The sequence below is a fragment of the Rhipicephalus sanguineus genome, chromosome 1, assembly GCF_013339695.2.
Source record: "Rhipicephalus sanguineus isolate Rsan-2018 chromosome 1, BIME_Rsan_1.4, whole genome shotgun sequence".
Classification (NCBI taxonomy): domain Eukaryota; kingdom Metazoa; phylum Arthropoda; class Arachnida; order Ixodida; family Ixodidae; genus Rhipicephalus; species Rhipicephalus sanguineus.
In genome coordinates this window covers 309458684-309480530 of record NC_051176.1, presented here as the reverse complement: position 1 = coordinate 309480530, position 21847 = coordinate 309458684, and the positions used below count along the sequence as shown (strand labels likewise).

Genomic DNA, 21847 nt, shown 5'->3' with positions numbered 1-21847 from the left:
ATGCGCAAGTGAACAAACGTTTACAACTAGGATGTCAGGTAAGTTTAGCCTTTTCTATATGAAATAGCCAATCATTAGAGCAGTTCAATAAGTTATTAGTTGCCGTGATGCTCTCTGATGTGTGTGACACTTAAGGTATTGCTTCTACACACAGTAAACTGAGCTTGTGAATGCAAACACGTCCTTACACCTCCAAGAGGATATCTGGAGTAACCAATAGTGAAATTGTGTAATGTAAATAGTGAAATTGTGTGTGAAATTGTGCCTTTAGTGTACACCTACTGTGTAAACTGGCAGTGACCAAAAACCTTTTGCACAAACTTGCGCTAACAAGAAGAGAAGCAGAAGCACAATGTCAATAGAGAGAGGCATCCTGCTACAACTTTTACAATGCACATGGAATGACAGAGACTATGGTCCCGTGTTTGAACAGCTAATGCCTCACTGACTGTCACCGGAAGATATACTGAATGAAGCTGTATCTGGAAGCATGTTCCAAATATGCAGCCGTTTGAGTTCCGAAATTGGTTTGGGCAGTCTGATCAATGTTTTTGCATCTCATCAGCTATGCCAACATGCCAAAGCCCCATAACTAGAGAACAGTACCAATTAAGTTGCTCAAAATGGACACTAAAGAGAAAACTGACTTTTCACATATTATTCAAAGAGATAATCAACCATTACAGATTAGGGAGGCCCCGGTTCCCCCCGGCACTCCTCACTTAATAGAAAGCAGGCAACGTCGCGGCACCTTTTACAAATACTTACCTGAATCCGGTGGCATATCATAATTATTACCGGAATTGATATACAGACAAACGCAAGTTTTGTCAGCAAAGGGCGGACCTCAATCACATAATCTGGCCTTGCTCTCAAGCACCCACGCAGCTCAGCTCGGATCCAGATGACCAACTCCAAGCAGTTTGGCAATGGGGGATGAAACACGGTCACTGACCAAGTCTGATGAATTTATCAGACGTTTCGAAACCGCATACGGGTTCCTTGTTCACTGAGCTGGACTGGAAGCCACTGCCAATTAAGTAGCCAGTAGTAGGTGACGCAACGAGTGTGCATAAATAGCAGGGATAGTCCTTGTTCTCCTTTTCATTGTAGCTGGCATCGACTAAATGATTAGTGATTCTAGAAGCCAGTGGGATAACCCGCTTTTTTCCTTGGCAGCGACAGTGGCATTATTCCGGTCAGTGATATGATTATGTTCATGCACATGCTCAGCAATGGCGTTCGTCATGTGACTGTTATTAGTCACGTCACGTTGGTGTTCCTTGAGGCGTTGGGAGTACTTTCCTGTTTCGCCAATATACACTTGACGGCAATGAGAGCACGGCGCCGTATCCACGACCCCTGGGAACAATTCACTTGGCAGCCTGTCCTTTACCTTCACCAGCTGAGGTTCTGCAGCTTGCTGGCCGGGACGTGAGCAATGTGCAAATCATGTTTTGAAAATATGAACGAAAGTGCCTCGTTGATTCCTTTGACATAAGGTATGGCCGCACGTGCACAGGTTGTCGCGTTGCTCTGTGAGCTTGGCTGTAGTATCCACTCCTCAGTTTTAGAGATAAAACAATCAGGATAGCTGTTACGGCTTAGCTCCCGATGGATTGTCCGTAGTTCCTTTTTCAATGCATCACCATCTGAGCAGACCCGTACGGAGCGTGTTATCAAGGATGACACTATAGACTAGGAATGGGCGAATATTACAGTATTCGAATTCGCTTCGATGCGAACTTATATTATTCGAAATGAACGAATATATGTATGTTTGACTGCACATAACCCCCTGTAAAGGTGGTTTCACTGCAGTGTCGGGTTGCTGTACCATGAAACCACCCTGCCAGGAAAAATCTGCACTGCCGCGAAGCCACACTTCAAGGTTAAGTGTACATATATTTTTTTAAAATTTAAAAGCGTGTTATATGGGCTTATATGCGCTAAGTATAGTAATTTTGAACTTGTAACGTATTGTACCACTTATAACTCGCACCCTACTGCTATTCAAATTTTGATACCCCCCCATTCAAGGATTGTTCCACTTCATTTCAAACCAAAAAAGGGACATCCACTCATACATAGTTCCAATTCATTAAAACATTGTGCAAGGATCATGATGAAAATGCTCATTTTTCTTAATAATATGTGGTAAATACTATTCAAACTATTCGATTCGAAATTATTTGACCAAATCACTATTCGCTTTGGATTCGCTTCGTACCTCAAATTTACTATTCGCCCATCCCTACTATAGACGTCTTATGGCTGATGAGATGATGTGATGAGATCTGTGTGCGTGGGCTTCTTGTATCTGAAAAGGCAAGGGTGCTCCCATCCTGGCGAACCTGAATACCCATAAAAGGTAGCCCGTTGTCCTTCTCATGTTCAACGGTAAACTCTTTGTTTGCGTTCTGAGTGTTCAGGCAGTCCAAGAAGCGTTGGATGTCTTGCTTCTTCAAAATGCAGAAGCAGTCATCGACGTACCGGTAAAACACTTTGGGTGCAGGAGTGAATGCTGCCAGGATCTTTCCTTCCAAGGCTTCCATTACTAGATTAGCCATGGTAACCGATATTGAAGCTCCCATCACTGTACCATGCGTTTGCTGATTAATGATGCCACCGTACGAAAAATACGTGTTGCTAACACAAAATCGCAGCAGCTCGCTAAGTCCGGGAACGTCGAAGGGGCTGCGACCAGGAAGACCACTGTCTGCTTTAACTCTTTCGTTACCACGCCTATTCAAATCGACCACCGGTGATCGATGCTTTGAATCGTCGATTCTGGCATGTTGAATTTGTTTCTCGTGCACCTAGCACGTCCTACAAGTTAGTCCAGCCACTGAACTTTCAGAATCAATTTGAATTTGCCCGTTTTGTCAACATAGCGATTTTTGACAGATCTTTGCACGAACTAATGTGTGTGTGCTGTTGGGAAAATGTGCTTGGCTGACGAACTTGAGAGAAATGCGTGCTGCCTGGGGTTATGCTCCAGTAACATGAAAGTTCTGTAATCAAAAGAACTTTTGTAAGTCAAATATCAAATTATGGTGTCAGCTTCGTAATCACACAGTGTAGAGTGGTAATAATTGCCTGAAATTTATGCCAGCTCTTCACTAGAGAGCTATTGTTTGGAGTTGAGGAAGATTTATTCTACCAAAAAATTATTTCCAAAGGTCCGCCGCATGTATAACATGTGGACGTGGCCTTTTCAGCCATTTTCCAGCAGCTTCGGTTTCGCTGCTATTTTTATATCAGACACAGGGCCACATCCTGTGTCGCTAGTCGCTCCTATGGCGTCGCTGTCAAGTGCGCATGGGTGCACACCTGCGCCGCGAGAAACGCGCCGCTCGAATCTATATTGCAACCGCATCTGAATTTAGTGACGACGAGCTCGGAGTCTGAAGATGACAGCACCTGTGCTTCAAGCTCAGATGGCGACGATGTTTTGTGTCAGCCTGGGACATCCGCAGCCATTCAGGGATTGGTTTCATTTACGGCCTCAAGTGGTCTCCTCCGTCATGCGTGCGTAGCTGCTGGCCTTTGTGCACAATCTTAGAGCTACTCTGGTTACGTGTGAGGTCCACACGTTTCTGGGGCGCGATGTGCTCGTGCCGGCTGCAAAGCTTCTCCTCATGACAAGAAGGCCACCGGAGCACATCTCAGCCCCGCACTACAGAATGGCGTGAGTCGTTTTGGGACCGCGCATGATTTCATTCTTTTTGCAATACTATCTGCAAAAATACGAATAAATATGCTTGGATGCATATTTTGGAACGCCAACCTACACGCAGAGGTGTGGCTCACGGAAAGAGGTAATGCCAGACGAACTGGTGAAGTTCATTGCACAGCTGATTTATACAGGTGTTGTTCAAATCGCGGCCATCCATCTATACTGGAACACCAACAGGATATTCTGGTAAAAAAAAAAATGATGCGAAAAGTGCACCTGTGTCTCACGAAAACCAGGATATGCTTCACCGCATTGCATGAGCAGTGAAGCAGTACCTCGGTTGATATTTTTGTCTATTTTAATAGAAACATTGTGTAGAACCTTTATTATTTTTATAATATTCCTGGGTCATTTATCTTCAAAATGTGTATTCTGAATTTTCTTTGTTCTGAGCATTTTTGCATCTATGGTGTTTTTTATTGCTCTGTTTATAGCTGGCAACAAAACGTTACACACTTTCAAATGTTTATACTAGAGCTGTGCGAATAGCAAAATTTTGGGTGCGAAGCGAATTCGAATAATAAATATTGAGTGCGAATCGAATCGAACAATTTCGAATAATTTTCGAATATTTCTCAAACATTTTTCGAATAATTCGAAGTGAAATTACAGAAAAAGTTGCAGAGAATCCCTAAGTATGTTCTTGTGAGATAGCAACATGAAAGTGTTTCTTTTCGCTAGGTTGATGAAGCGCTGGTGGGGTCATATTTCATAGTTGTCTTTCTTATCATGAATGAGGCAATGTAGAGGCCAAATTCTATTTATGTAGATGATTTGGTGCAACCAAAGTGTTGCCGACAACACTTTACACGTGATGGGCAAAAATGCCATTTTCTCAGCCTCTCCTCCTCTCTCAACTTCTGTGGAAGGCCAACTGGTGTGGCAGACAAGGGTGTGCTCCCTTCAAGTCCGGAGTTCCAAATCTGCCTCGTAGACGTCGATATATAAGAACATCTGAAATTTTGGATGCTAAAAAGCTTTGGCGTCCGATTTCTCGGACTTCCTGCCCAAATTTCAGGTCCAAAACAGCATTAATTGAGCCCCCAACTCTGCCAAATCTTTCATCTCCATATTGGAACCAGCGTTTTCTTGAGTTAATACACTTGCGACCGTAGCGGAGTTTGAAAGGCAGCTTTGCCGCAATACGGGGGTGTGATGAGGTGAAGCATATTGAAAATCTAGGGACCACTTCCAACCGGACTTTGTCTCTTGGCTAAGTTCGACCGTAACGGAGCTTGAAAGGCAGCTTTGCCGCAATACGAGAGTGTAATGAGGTGAAGCATATTGAAAATCTGAAGGGGTCACTTTCAATCGGACGTTGACTGCATTTGTCTTTGGGAAGTTCGAATAGTTCGAATAGTAAAATTTCAGTGCGAATCGAATCGAATAGTAAACACTATTCGAAAAATATTCGAAATTTCGAATATTCGCACACCCCTAGTTTATACCTTCCACAATAGTTTTGTTGCTAACATTTTTTTGGAAAGACCATTTCATTATACATAATTTGTTATGCTGTAATGCATGATGGACTACTTTTCAAACTGCCAAAAGCTTTCTTACCGAGACATATGAAAAATAGCCATTTTCGCGCGGTAACGAAAGAGTTAAGGGCTTCTTTGCACGTGGCTACAGCCAAATCCATTGGGACACTTGTAAAAAGTTACGTGATGTCGAACGAGACCAGTGTTGTCTTCACTCAGTGTGACGTCTTTTACTTTCGAAACAAATGCAGACAAATTTTCGACATGCGTCGAGGTCTTAGCGGCTAGAGGACTCGACACTGAGTGAAGGTAACCTGATAGTCGGTATAGCGGTGATCTGGTGAAGTCGACGATAGGCCGAAGTGGACAGCCAGGCTTGTGGACTTTAGGCAAGCCATACGTTGCAGGGGCTGAACCATTCGTGCAGAGCAGATGGCAATAGGGACGGAGGAACCAATTTGAACAATCTGGTCAGCAGTTCTTGTAGCTTAGTCTGTAGTGTGCTTGTAGGGTTATGAGCTATAGCAGCGTACGTATGACGGTCTCTGAGAAGGGCCAACATTTTCTCGTGGTAGTCGTTCTTGTCCAGCAAGACCGTAGCATTTCCTTTGTCGGAGGGTAGAATGGCGATGCTTCTATTACTCTGTAGGCTCTGAACGGATTGCTTGTCTGCTACCAACGAATGCGTGCTTGCACCGTGTTTCTGCAAACCCGAAAGCACACCAATAGCATGGGTGCGAGCTTCTTCTCGCACTTCTGAGGCAAGTAGGCTGACTGCACGCTCTACCGCACATGCCACATCTCTTGACCTTGGTTGTGATTCAGTGCTGAAATTGAACCCACAGGACAATACCTCAGCCTGCTTCTCGGTCGGAGTGTAAGAGGATAGGTTGATCACGTCTTGTGCGTCCTGTGACACTTCCAGTCGGAGTGCTTGCAGTTTCCTGTTTTGTGAAGTTCTATGAAAACCTTCCCTCGTAGTTGCGGTGAAGTTTGCGTGCAGCTGCACCTCCGGAAAATTATCTGTCATCAGATGCTCAAGCTGCCGGCACACAAAAAACGTTTGCATTTCCAGCTTCCGCAGCTTTCCATGGCACTTAAGAACACGTGCTTACAGCAGCTTTCGCTCGGGCTGACGGATAATCTGGTGGCCCCATGATGTGGCAACTGCTCTTGTCAATCGCAGACTCCTTGGCGTCAAGTCTTCCCATTTACACATGAGGTTGAAATCCAGATGCGTCTTGAACGCTGCTATTTTTGAAGTGAGCGAAACAAATGGACGTATCTTCGTAATGACGACTTGTCCACAAGTGCTCCGGTGAGTAACGTAGTCAAAAGTTCAACGAAAGTTGGTCTGGTCAGGCATTGGATGAGATGAAACACGGTCACTGACCAAGTCTGATGAGATTATCCAACGTGGCAAGCAGAGGATGCCGGCAGGGCCAAAGGGCCATCACCTAGGAGAGGGAACTAATCCCTCATAATTTTGCGGATTCTTACTATCCTCCCATATCGCCCTTCCATAATACCAGGAGAACAACTCTTGCCTTGTGGTAAGCGAAAAAAGGCACAAAAAAGAAAATGCAAGTGGCAACATTGCATTGAGATTCCCACACCGTTACAGCATGTCATAGATTTTATGGCATGTGCTAGAGCCAGCATAAGTCTTCATCCGTAAAAATCAACTGCAACATATTCTGAAGGAGCTGGAGACTTCACATGTTTGAGGATGTCACACTGACATTAAACTTTGGTGCAAAATTTAAAGATGAAACTATAATTTTCATTTTCACTTCAAATAATGAAACTATGAGGTGAAATTAATGACAGCAGAGTTCAGAAAGAATATTTTATCCGTTTAAGGTGCCTTTCACTTTAGTGTTTCTTTAAAGCCAAATACAAGCCAAAAAGCATCAGTGCATAGAGTTCAGTTTATGGTTTGGCTTGTTCTAAACCTGACTGTCACAAATTTTGCAGGAACAGACAAAGGCAGACAGATGAGCCGACTGTGTGTAAAGATCCTATGAGGTAGAGTCTTTGCTGCAATGAAAGATGTTGCAATGAAAGTGGAGGATAATCGCTACCTGAGGAAAGGCTATCAATGATTTTTACCACTTGCTGCACAACATGAATTGCATGTAAGCGTGTCTCAACATAAATGGTGCAGTTTAATTTAACTTCTCTGTACCCAGCATTATCCTAGTGACATAGAACCTTTTCAAAGTTGGTTCTTATTGTCAACAAGGTATTTCAAACTGCTTCCTTGATCAGATCGTACGAGCAAGTGCTGTTATGATCGGGCCTGCAAAGATGCCTTGGCGATTGAAAAACACGGGACTTTCAGATATCTTGAGGGCGCTGCAAAGAACACACACTGGCGAGCCTGCTATATGTGGTCTGCATCCAACAAGAATGCTTGACGTGCATGAGCCAACCTTGACCCAGGGCCTCCTGGGGACCTGTGGACCGATATAAAAGGAGCGCATTGGGTGTGCGCTGTGCTCTTTCTGGCCCTCTCTTGACCCTTCTGGCAGTTGTTAAAAAGCTCTTGCAAATATATAGATTAAACGTATTCTCTCCTTCGTAAAATGTGCCATAAGAGTCACCCGAGCCTGGGTGCTAGCCTCAACCCTCATCGAGTCACATCACTACTGACATCCATACATGTGGATAAAGGGTTATTTGCTACAGTTTAATCACATACTTTTCGTAAAACTATTTTTGCTTTTCTAAACATACAGAGACAGGTAAAGTCACATGGCCATTAGTCAGTAGCATTTCAAATTTACAACACAATCGTTTTTCATCATTGATGGTGATGCAGTGATACTAATCCCATACAGTGTCACTCTTCTCATAAACCAGTGGCGAAAGACTGTTAGACTGCAAGCATTGGTTGCCTTGTTCTCCACCTTCAATGCATCAACGGATTCAGAAACAAACACAAAAGAAGTCGTGAGGAAACCAGACATGCGGCTGATTTTCTTTTTATGTTTGAAAAAGAAATGAGTCAGTGCTTGATTTCTATCATTAAAACAAGAAGGAAATTGTATATTCATCATGCGAGTTATTGTCTGACACATTCGCTATGTGCATACAGCAGGGTAGAGGCAACAATAATTTCCATTTCATGTTTTTGTTTTTCATGCTTTTCATTTAGGCTTGTGCGAATATCAATTTTTTGGTTTGAGGCAAAGTCGGCGCGAGTGATAATTAGTAACGAATAACTTAGGAGTGAATTCGAATAGTAGTAGCCTAGTAGGATTAGAATAGTAATAGGGTGCAAGTTATAAGCAATACAATACATTATGTTTCAAAAGGAGTCCTAGCTGCCAAGTTTACTGGGAAATTCCAAACAACAGGGCGAACTATCTGCAATCAGCAGGACTGCCTGCAGTGACAAGGTGCTTGTGAATGGCAACAATTCCATTCAGACAGCAGTATAAAAGCCATGTTGGTTTGAAGATTGCTACTGCTAAAGTTCAGCCCACGGGGAAAGAAGTATTTGAGGAGGAGAAACTGCTTGGCCGCCGCAGCACGCGAGGGTGGCGCAATAGTGCCACACAGGAAATTCGGTTTTCGCCGCAGCATGACAGATGACCATAGGTCGGCAAAAAATGTGGAGCTCACTCAGACTCACTCATGAAAAATATTTTGCTCTTAGAGCTCACTCGGACTCAGACTCACAAAAATTTTCCTCAGCCGGACTCACTCGAACTCAGACTCACTGAAGTTTTTCTCAGCCGGACTCACTCGGACACAAACTCACCAATTTATTACTCACTCGGACTCACTCAGACTCAGACTCACGGCTCTATCTGAGTCTGAATGAGTCTGAGTGAGTCGACTCATGAGTCCATTAGCGTATAATTGGCTTTGTCGACCATGGTGTCTATGCTCTTTCACAGCAATATCTCGCATAATTGGTGCTCTACTTGGCGCCTTTTGGTCACGTACCTTCAAATATGGGTTGTTGCAATCCAGTAAGGATATTTTTATTGAAAGGCATGACTCACATGAAATAATTTTATCAAGAACTTCCTGTGAAAGACTTTCCGGGGGCACGTCTTGCACCTCCCCCCCCTGCCCCCTGTAAATCACGTCTCTGATCAATAAATATTGATCTGGCATATGAATTCTAGTTCTTGGGAGTATGTGTGAGTCGATGGGAATATAAACGTGAGCCGACATAAGGGTGATAGTAATGCTTAAGTGGTATGGATAGAACGATAAGTCGGCAAAAAGGTGTGGAGCTCACTCAGACTCACTCAAGAAATATATTTTGCGCTTAGAGCTCACTCGGACTTAGACTCATCAAAGTTTTCCTCAACCGGACTCACTCGGACTCAGACTCGCTAAATTTTTTCTCAACCGGACTCACTCGGACTCAGACTCGCTAAATTTTTTCTCAACCGGACTCACTCGGACTCAAGCTCACCAAAATATTACTCACCCGGACTCACTCAGACTCAGACTCACGGCTCGATAAGAGTCTGAGTGAGCCTGAGTGAGTCGACTCATGAGTGAGTTTGCCGACCTATGCAGATGACGCTTCCGGCGTGTTGCCATCGTTTACATGCTCTTCTATGGACGCGACGTGTAATAATCGTGATACTGCCTCGTACATTGTAAAATTTCTCAGATTTCTGCTTGTGACATCAACTGATAGATGTGACAGATATTTTAGCTGCAGTTAATAATAGATACTGCCCTAATTATAGGCCGTACAGAGCTTGAAACGAGCTGCTAGTTGCAGCCCCTGAGCAGACGACATCTGCCGCATGCATGGGCCCCTCGCTTTCCTCGCTCGCATGTTGTGCGCACGCTTGCGTAGATGGCCTTAGAAGATAAAGTTCCCCATTCGCACGGGCAAGCTGCCGCACATTCCTTCGCTATTTGCAGGCTTTCTGTCTCTTTAGCGCGCTCAGTGGCTTCCGCGTTGAGCAGGCGGCGCTGACTTCTCGAACATTGCGTGCGCTTTTCACACCGCAACAAAGGCACGTAGAGAGAAGTATTGCTCCGTGAAGAAGTATAGCTACAGTCCCTCAGAGACCGCAGTATTGCTCCTTTAGGATGGGGTGGAAATGTGTCGTGCAGAACTGCAACAGTAGGCATACGCATCCTGCAAGGAGTGGGTACGCAACCTTCAAAGTTCCTAGTGACCCGGTGAGCTTAGAAGCATGGGCTCGTGCCATACCAAGGAAAGATTGAGAGCTCACGCCTTGTGACTACGTTTGCGAAAAGTACTTCTCGGAGAGTAAGTCTTAACATTCGTTGAAAAAACTCACACGGTCCCTTATGCATTAGACTCAGACGACTCGAAGGCGAGAGCCATCTACTTCTTTTTCTTCATTCGATATGTCTATCCTGCCCCACCCCCGCGCAAAAGCATTCTGCACCTAACGAGGCTTAGCGCTGCCTCCAGGATTGGAGGCATTACAAGCTTTCTGCACCTCACTTGGTTTTGCACTGCCTCCGTGATCAGTGGTCCGATCACGGAGGCAATGCAAAGCGACGATGTCATGTGATGATGCCACGTCATGTGACGTCATAATGACGTCACAAAGTTTGGCGATCTGTAATGTCATGATAACGTCATGTGGTGACGTCATCACGGTATGATGATTTTTTGCATCGCTCACATTGATGCCATCAACGCGAGCCGCCGACGGTTATTTTTTTGCATTTGACGAAGCATCTAAGGCTTTCGCCTTAAAAATTGTCCCTATCGAGCTCACGTTACCAAAAATTACAGATTTCGTGTTCTACAAGAACTCATTCAGTAATTTTCCTGTTTGTGACGCCACTTTTTCCGTTAATATACCAAAAAAATATGGCACCGGTGAGAACGCACAAGAAACACACCCACTTGGACGTAAAGCACAAACGGCGAATCGCCGCCGACTGGCCTTGAACCGGCGAGCTTTGTCGGAGAGCCCGACGGGCGTGTTTTTCCCTCTTCGCTAGCGGACTCTCACGACAGAGGGCGCGTCAGTGCTGTGCCCGATTCTGTGACTTTATTAGGACGCCCGAGCGAGTGCAGTATCGCCTCCTCAAGAATTCTTGCTCCGTGGTTCAGCCATATCTTGTGGGAGAGCACGCCCGCCCATTTCCTTTCCTTAACGCTGGCGCGATCACGAACTGACGGCGGGAGCCAAGGATCTACTAGGAGAGGAGCACCGTCGCCTCTTTCCGGGCAACCCCTTCTTTCCCGCCGCTCCTCGTGCCAATCCTCGCATCCCGGCTCGCGGGAAAAGGAACTCGCCCTGCGAGGGAAACAACCCTCGCGGTGGGGAGGGAGACGGGAGGTGAACAAAACTGCCGACCAGGCAGAGAGACGGCCTCTCGTGCCCTGCTGACCTGCGAGGTCCCACATCACCGCCCCAAGACCCGCCAGCCGACCACCGACCGAAGGCGCAAGCGTTACCCTTTGTTTTCTACTAGAGCGGACTAATCCCTCTACGCGACATTTACGCGTTATTGCTAGCGTAGCAATAAAGTGTTGTTTGTTGTTCTAGCCTGTTGCCTTATTTGCCCGAACCCGTCGTAGCTGCGATGACTCGCGCTACGGGAAGGGGACGTTGATACGTGCACGGTACGACTATTTGTGGCTGGGACAGGAGCTAGGCTTCAGCACCAGCCGTACGTAGAGCGGACCCCCTTCAATCTATAATGCATGCAACAAGCTCTTGCTCCACCAGGGTATATGCACCATTTATAATTAGGGGTGACCTTGTTGAGCAGTGCATGTTGAATGGAGAAGAATAGAAACCTACAAAACCACACACCGGTTAGACACTGAAATTTCAACTTATCTAGCAAAGAGCTTGCACTTCTACGAAGTTGATTGTTGTACATGTCTGGTGGCGCTTGTGCAGTGTATAAAAAAGGAAATAAACGTTTGTTGGTAGTTTGCGTCCTGTGTGTCGTCATCTCTTCCTTTAGTCCCTGTCCTACTTGCGCAATTCAACACTTAAGTAAAGATTGCCTGGTGCCTAACACTCGTTCGCAAAGCTAGCCCTTTGCTGATGAAACAGGTAACCCAGGTGGCAAAGATGTTGACCTGCCTCCAGTGACTCAAATGTATGCTGAATTAATTAAGGGTCAGCAACATATATCACAAGACACAGCAGATCAGCATCAGGTTGTTAATTCAAGGTTTGATGCTTCAGCAGTGATGATAGACCAAAGCCACCTCGGCGCAGCTTCTGGAGCAGCTAAAACCTCGCTTTGGAGCAGCATAACAGCCTTTTGGAGCAGTTACGAAGCACACATTTTCAAACGTAAATATTTGTCTCTAAGCTGAAGCAGTTGTACCCCATATTTAACAAAACGATTTATGCACAAATACACATGCGTGTCTGCATAGATACCCCAAAAAATGAAATTAAGTCACTGCTCTTCGTTTTTTTTGCAGACAGCCCCAAGTGCACTTAATTGGGCTAGTTGGTTCTGCATGTTGACGATGTGGGCGTGGTTTAAAGACGCGGACAGGGAAGAGACAGGATACACACTGCGCAACTTTCAACTTGTTTATTAGAAAGAGGGAAGCGTCACATATATACACTGCAGCACATGACCCAGGGAATGCGCATTACAAATCACTGAGCATTCAAAAACTGCAACTTTTTCTCTGATAATGACAATGAAGCTATGCTTACATATGAATCTGTGCATTCCAAAATTGATTTGATGCTGTTTCCCTGAGGGAATTAAAAAAGAAAGCGAAAAAGCTATGTGACAGCTTTTACCTTCCCGGACTAGTCAAGAGAATAAGTGCTTGTAAGAATGATGCCTTAGAACAATTTTATAGTGCAAAAACCCACAAGCCAGGTTGCCCCCTCAGGGTTATTGTTTCTGAGAAGAACACGTGGCAGATGGAAATAGCTATTTTCCTGCAAGACAAACTCAGCCTTCTTCTGGGTGAAGATCCCTTCAGAGTTGAAGATTCAATGGAAGTAGTATCTTTGGTAAACAGGAAGGCATGGACCCTTGATGCTCTCTGAATAGATGTCAAAGATCTGTATTATATTCGATTCCTCAAGCTGCCCTGCTCAACTGCATTGAGGCAAGTGTTGACAGGTTTGGGGCAATTAGCTTTCATAATAAAATAGGAATTCCTGCAGCGAGCTTTCTGGAACTGGTGTCCTTTCATCTGTGCTCTACATAAGTAGCTGCAGCGAAGTGGCATATGCATTGGGTCTAGCTTGGCACCTGTTTTGAGTGAACTATTTCTACATCAGTTAGACGAGCGTCTCAAGGGTAAGTTCGCACTTCCCAACGTTTCCAAAATATTCAGGTTTGTCGATGATCTTTTAGTAATTTTTGACAAAAGGTCTAATGGCACTCACTTTGATGTAGATAGCACGTTGACCGCCTTTCGACAGACACTGGCACTGTTGCAAGTGACCAACGAACTTCCGTCAAACGGTTCCACTAAGTTTTTGGATTTCTGCATCACCTTCGTAATAACCAGACTTGCTGGGGGTATCAGCCAAGGGGTAACAAGCCGATTTTACCCTATGGCTCGGCTCATTCGAAACTTGTAAAAAGAAGCATCGCTAACAAGTGCCTAAATAATACACATAAGAAATCATGCCCTCATCTTCTACAGCAATGATTTATAGAACAAGTAGGTCGTCTACAGGTGTCAAGCTACCCTGACCACGTGCTAGTGTCGGTATCTGAAGGGTTAGTAAAAAGAATAGGGAAGCAATCTTGTTGTCAACAGAACAACGATAAGAGTAGCAGGAACGCGAAGGTTACAGTCATTCCATACAATCATCGCATTTCACGCAATCTTAAGAAAGCTGCTCGAAAGGCCGGTGTGAACGTCGTATTTTCCGCCCCGCAAAAATTATCCAGACTGTGCAAATTGACAGAGCCTTGCTCCAGTAAGCCACCTGTCTGTGACGTGAACCATAAAATTAGATCTGTTTAGTGCCAAAAGGACGTAGTGTACAACATTCCACTTTCCTGTGGAAAGGTATACATAGGGCAAACTGGGTGTTGCCTAAACGAGTGCCTAAGAGAACCCAATACTAATGTCAAGAATGGTTCCTACGGTCATCTAGCAACTCACTGCCAAGGGTGCTCGTGCACCGCGAAATTTGATCAGTGCACAGTCATATCCCGCAACCACAATAGATTCATGAGACTCATAGTAGAAGCCAAATCAATTTTGGAACGCACAGGTTCATGTGTAAGCATAGCTTCATTGTCATTATCAGAGAAAGAGTTGCAGTTTTTGAATGCTCAGTGATTTGTAATGCGCATGCCGTGGGTCACGTGCTGCAGTGTATATATGTGACCCTTCCCTCTTTCTAATAAACAAGTTGAAAGTTGTGCGGTGTGTGTCCTGTCTCTTCCCTGTCCGCGTCTTCAAAGTGCATCCACATCGTCGACAGCCCTAGGTTTCCTTAGTCCCCTGACCTCAGGCCACCTAACATTTTTCCAGAATCCACTTCACATTTGTAAATGAATATGACTTTCCCTGACACTTTAGTTGCAGTACTGGAAGCACAAGCTGTGTAAATTTTTAATCAATTCTGTTTACTATCCAGAAGTATTCTGATGACGTTCGTACTTTCAGAACAACCAAGGCTTTCGCTGCATGATGAAGTGCCTGCTGTTGTGCTTTATGGAGAGTTGTTATGATCCTGGTTCATGGGTGATTCATAAAACAAAGGGCTTAATAATCGGTCTTTTGTGCTCCACTGAATTCGCAGTAATAGGAGGCTACATATTTAACTTCAAAAAGTTCTCAAACATGAACTGCAGCTGTGGTCAACAAACAGAACCAATACCGGGACACTGGAGCACCATGCCTTCTCAGCAAAATTCCACTGCAGCACGTGGAAATGTAGATAAAATCTGGTAACTGTATGGGGAGATTTAACTTAAAAATTAGGCACCCTGCATGACCTTTTTATCGAGGTATATTATAACAAATAATACCACAATTTTTTGTAAAACAGGCTAACTATAATGCAATGATCTATTCAAGTACATACATGTACTGCTTACTGTAATTAATGAAATCAATCAAATAGAATACTGTCGTCCAAAAATCTGTAATTAAACCAAGTATTACTTTACTCTAGCTTGGTCCACAACAAATAAAATCTAAATTACAGAACTTAATGATATAATCTTGCAGTATGCTCTAGTAGTAGGGTGATTCCACGTAAGATCGAACAATCGATGGCTGGTCGACCTCTCAAATTTATTTCAAAATTTTATATATTATTGCCTGATGAGTGGAAAGAAGAGATCCGCAATTTGTTTTGCCGCCAAAAATTTTTTCGAAGCACAGGAAATCAATAATGACGAAGAGATGGAGTGGAGCGCTCATCCGCTCTGCTGTTTCGGCCAACTTTCGTTATGAATTGCACAAAATATATTAAAGTTAGGTAGCTGAAATTTTTTTAACTAAATATATGCATGTTTTTGCTTATGCTCAGGTATTTTTAGTTTTGATATGTAGTGTAGATGTTTTTATAAAAAACCTCAAAATTGGCCCAGGAAACGTTATTTTCTTTACTTTGAAGGTCTTTTTCTCGAAAAATCCTTGTAGCAGAGCGACAAAAATTGCGCATTACGTTCTTCGCATGGTTATCTACCACACTGCCGAATCTTATAATTATATAACTTTTCAGTAAAGAGATATGATCGGGCTAAGTTAAAAAAAAACACCGGACAATGAAAACTTCTGACGACAATTAAAAAAAAAAACCATTTTTTATATTTCTTAAACTTTGTCCACTTATTCTCCTCCACATCACCTTTCATAATCATTGAAAACATGTTGCATAATGTCGTTGCACTAATAGTTACGACCCCTCCAATGAGACCCTTAGGCAAGGATTGGCAATTCCGACTTCTTGCCCAGCAAGTGTATAAAATGCAGGCAGGATTGAATTGCTTTTTATTAAAAGGCCAGCAGGTACCGAAAAAGGTGTCGCCGGCACTGAAGACGGTAATTTTGAAATTATTTGGCCACTGCAGCGGCCACAAGCGCGGGGCTACCGAGCAGGCGCGCGCGCACCAGAGATGCTCGTTGTAAGAGACGGTGCAGTGAGAGCTCGTTTTCGCGTCCTCAGACCGACTGAGTTCGAAACAGCAACGCCTCTTCAGTGAATCGAACGCACGTGCACTGGAGCTTCGCTATTCTATCCACCCTCTGTTCGCATCACAGCTAGGCCCTGATAACAAGGCAGAGATGGAAGCAATATGAGAACTCTATAAGGGAGCTATGAGCACTCGCTTCACGCACGCTGCTGCCAGAGAAACTGCGCTGCGCCAGTTGCGATCAGTGGAAAGCATTAACGTGGCGCTCCAGTGGCAAAGCAAAATAGGGAATGTCAAAGGAAAGACAAGCAAAACTATCGGTAACCGGATGCGCTTGCCTATCTTAGATGTCGGCAGCAGACGGCCTGAACTAGCCGCGCGTTCAGAGCGCTGTCCACACTTCATTCGGCGCGGATAGTTCTTGCGCTTTGCTCTTACTCTGCTCCTCCTGTGCGTCTCATGGCGAGAAAGTATAGCTCGGAATGAGTGTATTGTGGAGACTACATTTCGAAGCACAAGAAGCTTAAAGGAGTACTGACACGAATTTTTTAAAATTTCGGATTGTTGCTCTAAATAAAAATACTGGTGCCGAGAAACCTAGAACGACTATTGTGGTGCCTGGGAATGCATCCTATATATTTTAATTAGCGCCACCTTAAAAAGACACTTTCGGTTTAGATATCGAGGGGGTGGCATCTCAGTGTCGTTTCATAGCAGTGTGACGTCACGGAGATACAGAAACTCGCGACGTACTAGCAGCAAATTCGTCATCTACTCGTGGTGCACATAAACAACGATGAGTGAATTGTCGTCCTGTGACCCTGACACTGATTTCTGCGATTTAGGCTGCATGCAGCACGCAGAACTCGCATACTCGGGGGAACTGTCTTGACTCGTCGGGATAATGTCCTTGCAGTGGAGCTGGCTTGCAGATGCTCAGCGACGAAAACTCGAAAGTCAAATTAAAATATTTTATACGTGTTCTCCGACTCCAGTGTGTGGACAGCGTTGACACTGCATACCAACGAAGCAAAAAATGTCCCTTTTGCGATGTCTCAAAATCGTGTCAGTACTCCTTTAATTATTGCAAAGAAGCCAAAATTTCGCAGAGTTACCGACCTAGGCATATACGCTTTGAAGAAACGTTTAACGCCCGAAAGATCAGTGACTGCCAGTGAGACGGACTACTTGTGCTACGCGTGCTTTTGCTACCACTGCAATGAAAGATCTTCACGGAACGCACAGTTTAATGATTACATTCTTATGCCCCCTGAAAAAGAAATCGACGTCATTAACCAGATCACTGCGACTATCGGTGCACGTGCGTTCAAATCACCCCAGAGGTGTTGCTGTTTCGAACTCAATCGGTCTGAGGACGCGAAAACGAGCTCTCACTGCGCCGTCTCTTACAACGAGCATCTCGGGTGCGCACGCGCCTGCTCGGTAGCCCCGCGCTTGTGGCCGCTGCAGTGGCCAAATAATTTCAAAATTACCGTCTTCAGTGCCGGCGACACCTTTTTCGGTACCTGCTGGCCTTTTAATAAAAAGCAATTCAATCCTGCCTGCATTTTATACACTTGCTGGGCAAGAAGTCGGAATTGCCAATCCTTGCCTAAGGGTCTCATTGGAGGGGTCGTAACTATTAGTGCAACGACATTATGCAACATGTTTTCAATGATTATGAAAGGCGATGTGGAGGAGAATAAGTGGACAAAGTTTAAGAAATATAAAAAATGGGTTTTTTTTTTTAATTGTCGTCAGAAGTTTTCATTGTCCGGTGTTTTTTTTAACTTAGCCCGATCATATCTCTTTACTGAAAAGTTATATAATTATAAGATTCGGCAGTGTGGTAGATAACCATGCGAAGAACATAATGCGTAATTTTTGTCGCTCTGCTACAAGGATTTTTCGAGAAAAAGACCTTCAAAGTAAAGAAAATAATGTTTCCTGGGCCAATTTTGAGGTTTTTTATAAAAACATCTATACTACATATCAAAACTAAAAATACCTGAGCATAAGCAAAAACATGCATATACATATTTAGTTAAAAAAATTTCAGCTACCTAACTTTAATATATTTTGCGCAATTCATAACGAAAGTTGGCCGAAACAGCAGAGCGGATGAGCGCTCCACTCCACCTCTTCGTCATTATTGATTTCCTGTGCTTCGAAAAAATTTTTGGCGGCAAAACAAATTGCGGATCTCTTCTTTCCACTTATCAGGCAATAATATATAAAATTTTGAAATAAATTTGAGAGGTCGACCAGCCATCGATTGTTCGATCTTACGTGGAATCACCCAGTAGCAGAAAACCTTATTTACACAGCATGGGCCAGTCTGAAATGCTTGGCAGGGTTACACCTAGCAACAACTTCAATTACAAGCACTTGCCAGTATGCTGCAATCACCACTCGAAGCTACAGTGTTAACCTTCTATTGCAAGAATTATGAGGAAGTCCTCTGAAAAATTATTTGCTCAACTTTTACCATTAAGTAGACAAAGAAGAACATATGCAAAAATTTTCAGATTTATTGTGACTGTGTTATAGAAGATACAGGTTTGTGCCAAATATGGCACACCATGCAGATGGGCGAGCAATATTGCTGCCATGAATGAAAAACAAAATCTCACTGATTGCGGTCTTTTTAGCGTGATTTGTGGAATAAAGCAAAGCAATTGTTTCCTGTATTCAGGCGTAATTGAACACTTCACTTAGTGCATCTGACTGCCAACATCTATGTGGTAGATGGCCGCTTACACGTGTGCTGTTCGCATAGTGCCGCCTTGCTATACTTTCCGGCCTGAATTACCAACCACTGACTTGCGGGTGGGAGCATTGGTTGCCGAGGAAATCTAAAAAGCTAAATATCGACTTGCATTGGTCAGACCTCACATGTATCCAAGCCAATAATGTGATGAAAAATTGCTGGCACCTCAGACTTTCATGATGCATCTCAAAACCTAAATCCATTAGACGCTTGATGAAACACACACACACAGGGCAAGAACAAGGACGGGTGCTGACTGCCAGGAGTAGATTCACTGTACGGTAACATGTATATAGAGGGCGAGAAAAAGAAGGGAGGGGAGGAAGAGGACTGGCGACAATGACAACACAAGAAGAAGCTTCTGACCAAGATATCCTTGTCTGTTAGGGTGAGCGAAGGGGCACTGACACAATCCACGCCTTTGCACATCATTGCTGTGTATTCTAATGGATCCGTACCAACGAGCTCGCCTACTGTGCATACTCTGTAACTTAAGTAACTTAAATCCTGCACAACACAGTTGTGCTGCATAATCTCAGACGCTGTGCTTTGTTTATATTTGTATTGTGCAGCAAAACATAGATGTTAAAGCTGAACATTTTGACAGATTTGCCTGTCATGGGAGCCTCAATCTCCTATGACCGTGGCCAACATCACCATAGAAAACATCGCAGAGAGCCCTGAGCACCTTTGCACAGAAACCCAAAGTGTTCTTCAGGTACGTGGACGATTATTTCTGCATTATAAAGACATCGCAAGTCACCAACCTACTCAGCCATCTAAACTCCATAGAACCGGACATTCAGTTCCCTTGTGAGCGCGAAAAAGACGGATCCCTTCCATTCCTTGATTTACTAATCAAGCGAGTGGGAGATTCCCTAAGTTTCTTAGTCTACCGCAAACCTACGCATACAGGCTGCTACCTGCACTTTAATTCAAATTACCCTGCAAGCCACAAAACATCAGTAGTCAACACTTTGGTGAGAAGAACGGAAACGCATTGCACGTTAGAATCAGACAGATTGAAAGAAAGAAACACCGTGTTCAACGAACTCCAAAAAAACGGCTACCCGCCCCATTTCATTCGGAAAGCAATCCGGCAACAAAAAAGAAAAGTACTTCCAACGGATCCCCCAGCGTCGCCGCCTTCCCAGAAGCGAACCTCTCTCCCCTACGTGAAAGGCACCAGTGAAACCATAAGCAGACTCCTAAAGAAGGAAGGCATAACGGTCGCACTAAAGCACATTAACACAATAAATCTTCTTCTACCGAAACCCAGGGACCTTCCACCAAGAGAAAGAGCGCAAGGCGTCGTCTACAAAATCAAGTGTTCCGACTGCCAGGCCGCATACATTGGCGAAACAAAAAACTTGACCGAAAGAATTAAACAGCACAAAAACGACGTCAGGACGTTCTCAAGACAACGGAACCCCCTTGCAGAACACTCGGAAGATGCCGACCATACGATTGACTTTGAAAAAACCGAAATCCTGACAACAGAAACTAACCAACAAAAACGGCTGTTATTGGAGTCGTGGTTCATTCAAAACACCGAAGGCAACTTAAACCGATGCAAAGGAAACCTGCCGTCAGTATACATTCACGGACTAGCTACAGCAAGAAAAACCAATTCAAACAAAGTCGCAAGTGAGCAAAACCGTCACCGGCCGCCCCCAGCCCATCAATCCCATGCAAACGCACCAACCGCAACCCCCTCAACACTCTCACCACCAAAGAAGACGCGCCTTCCGTCCTTCTCTCCAGCTGGTTCGAAAGAGAAGTTAAGAGTTGCACCTCGACCCTTCCACCGTCACTCCCCCTGAAGAAGGAATCGAGTTGATTCCGAAACGTCGGGAAATAAACCCATTTTTGGTTGGAGCCCTTTGAAAGTCGTAAGTCTTAAAACATAGATGACATCATATTGCACATTTCATCACTGAAATGCATACTGTGCCAAATATGGCACATACCAATTTCCGGCTGTATACCAGTGTGGGAAACGTAATTGAGAAAAGTAATAATGAGCATGAATTTTGAAGGCCACGTGATATGCCGAAACAATTTTTTCATGTTTCGGTGGCGAGAAAAAGGTTGCAAGAAAGAAATAGCAATCGCTGTTGTTCGCATGCCAAACTTGCACGTGCACTGTGAAATCTATTTCACATCTGTTTTTCATACTGCTCCAGGGATGGCAGCACTTCTTTTATATCAAGTGCATATAACTATGGGGATTACTCTGCCAGTGTCACATTCTCAACTGGGTCTCTTACACCCACAATAAAAAAAACGTTAATCGGTATGTGCCAAATATGGGGCGCCATGCAATAGAGGATTGAATATGGTTCGCAAGTGCATTAAGTTTTCTTTTTCTCCGAAAGAACGCAAGAGCGACGTCTCAGTGCATGCTTGGCGCAAATTATGCAATTTCTGCAACAATGTAGCCGGATTCACCACTTGGCGCAGTGTGGCGCATCCTTGCTTTCGCGACACATGTCTCCGCATTAGAATCACTCCCTTCTACCACAAATAAGGTTAATAGCCAACTTCAGCAGCTACAAATCAAAATAAACCAACTCGCTTTGCATAATGATGATTTAGCTAACCGATCTCGCCGTAACAGCTTGCTACTGCGTGGCTTCACTGAGACACCTGATGAAACCCACCAACTTATGCTGTTTAACATTTCTGCATGGTTCAAAGAAAAACTTGGAATCAAATGCCCGAGTATTGAAAGTTGCCAAAGGATTGGTCGAAGGCATCCTGATCGCCCACGCCCAGTTATCA

At 44.2% G+C, this 21847-nt stretch overlaps 1 protein-coding gene across 1 annotated transcript in view; it reads right to left on the bottom strand.

Annotated features, from left to right (window-relative positions):
* LOC119379426 (ATP-dependent RNA helicase abstrakt) overlaps window positions 1-21847 on the bottom strand; it is a 263231-nt gene that overhangs the window by 182491 nt on the left and 58893 nt on the right. The gene's annotated exons all lie outside the window — the stretch shown is intronic.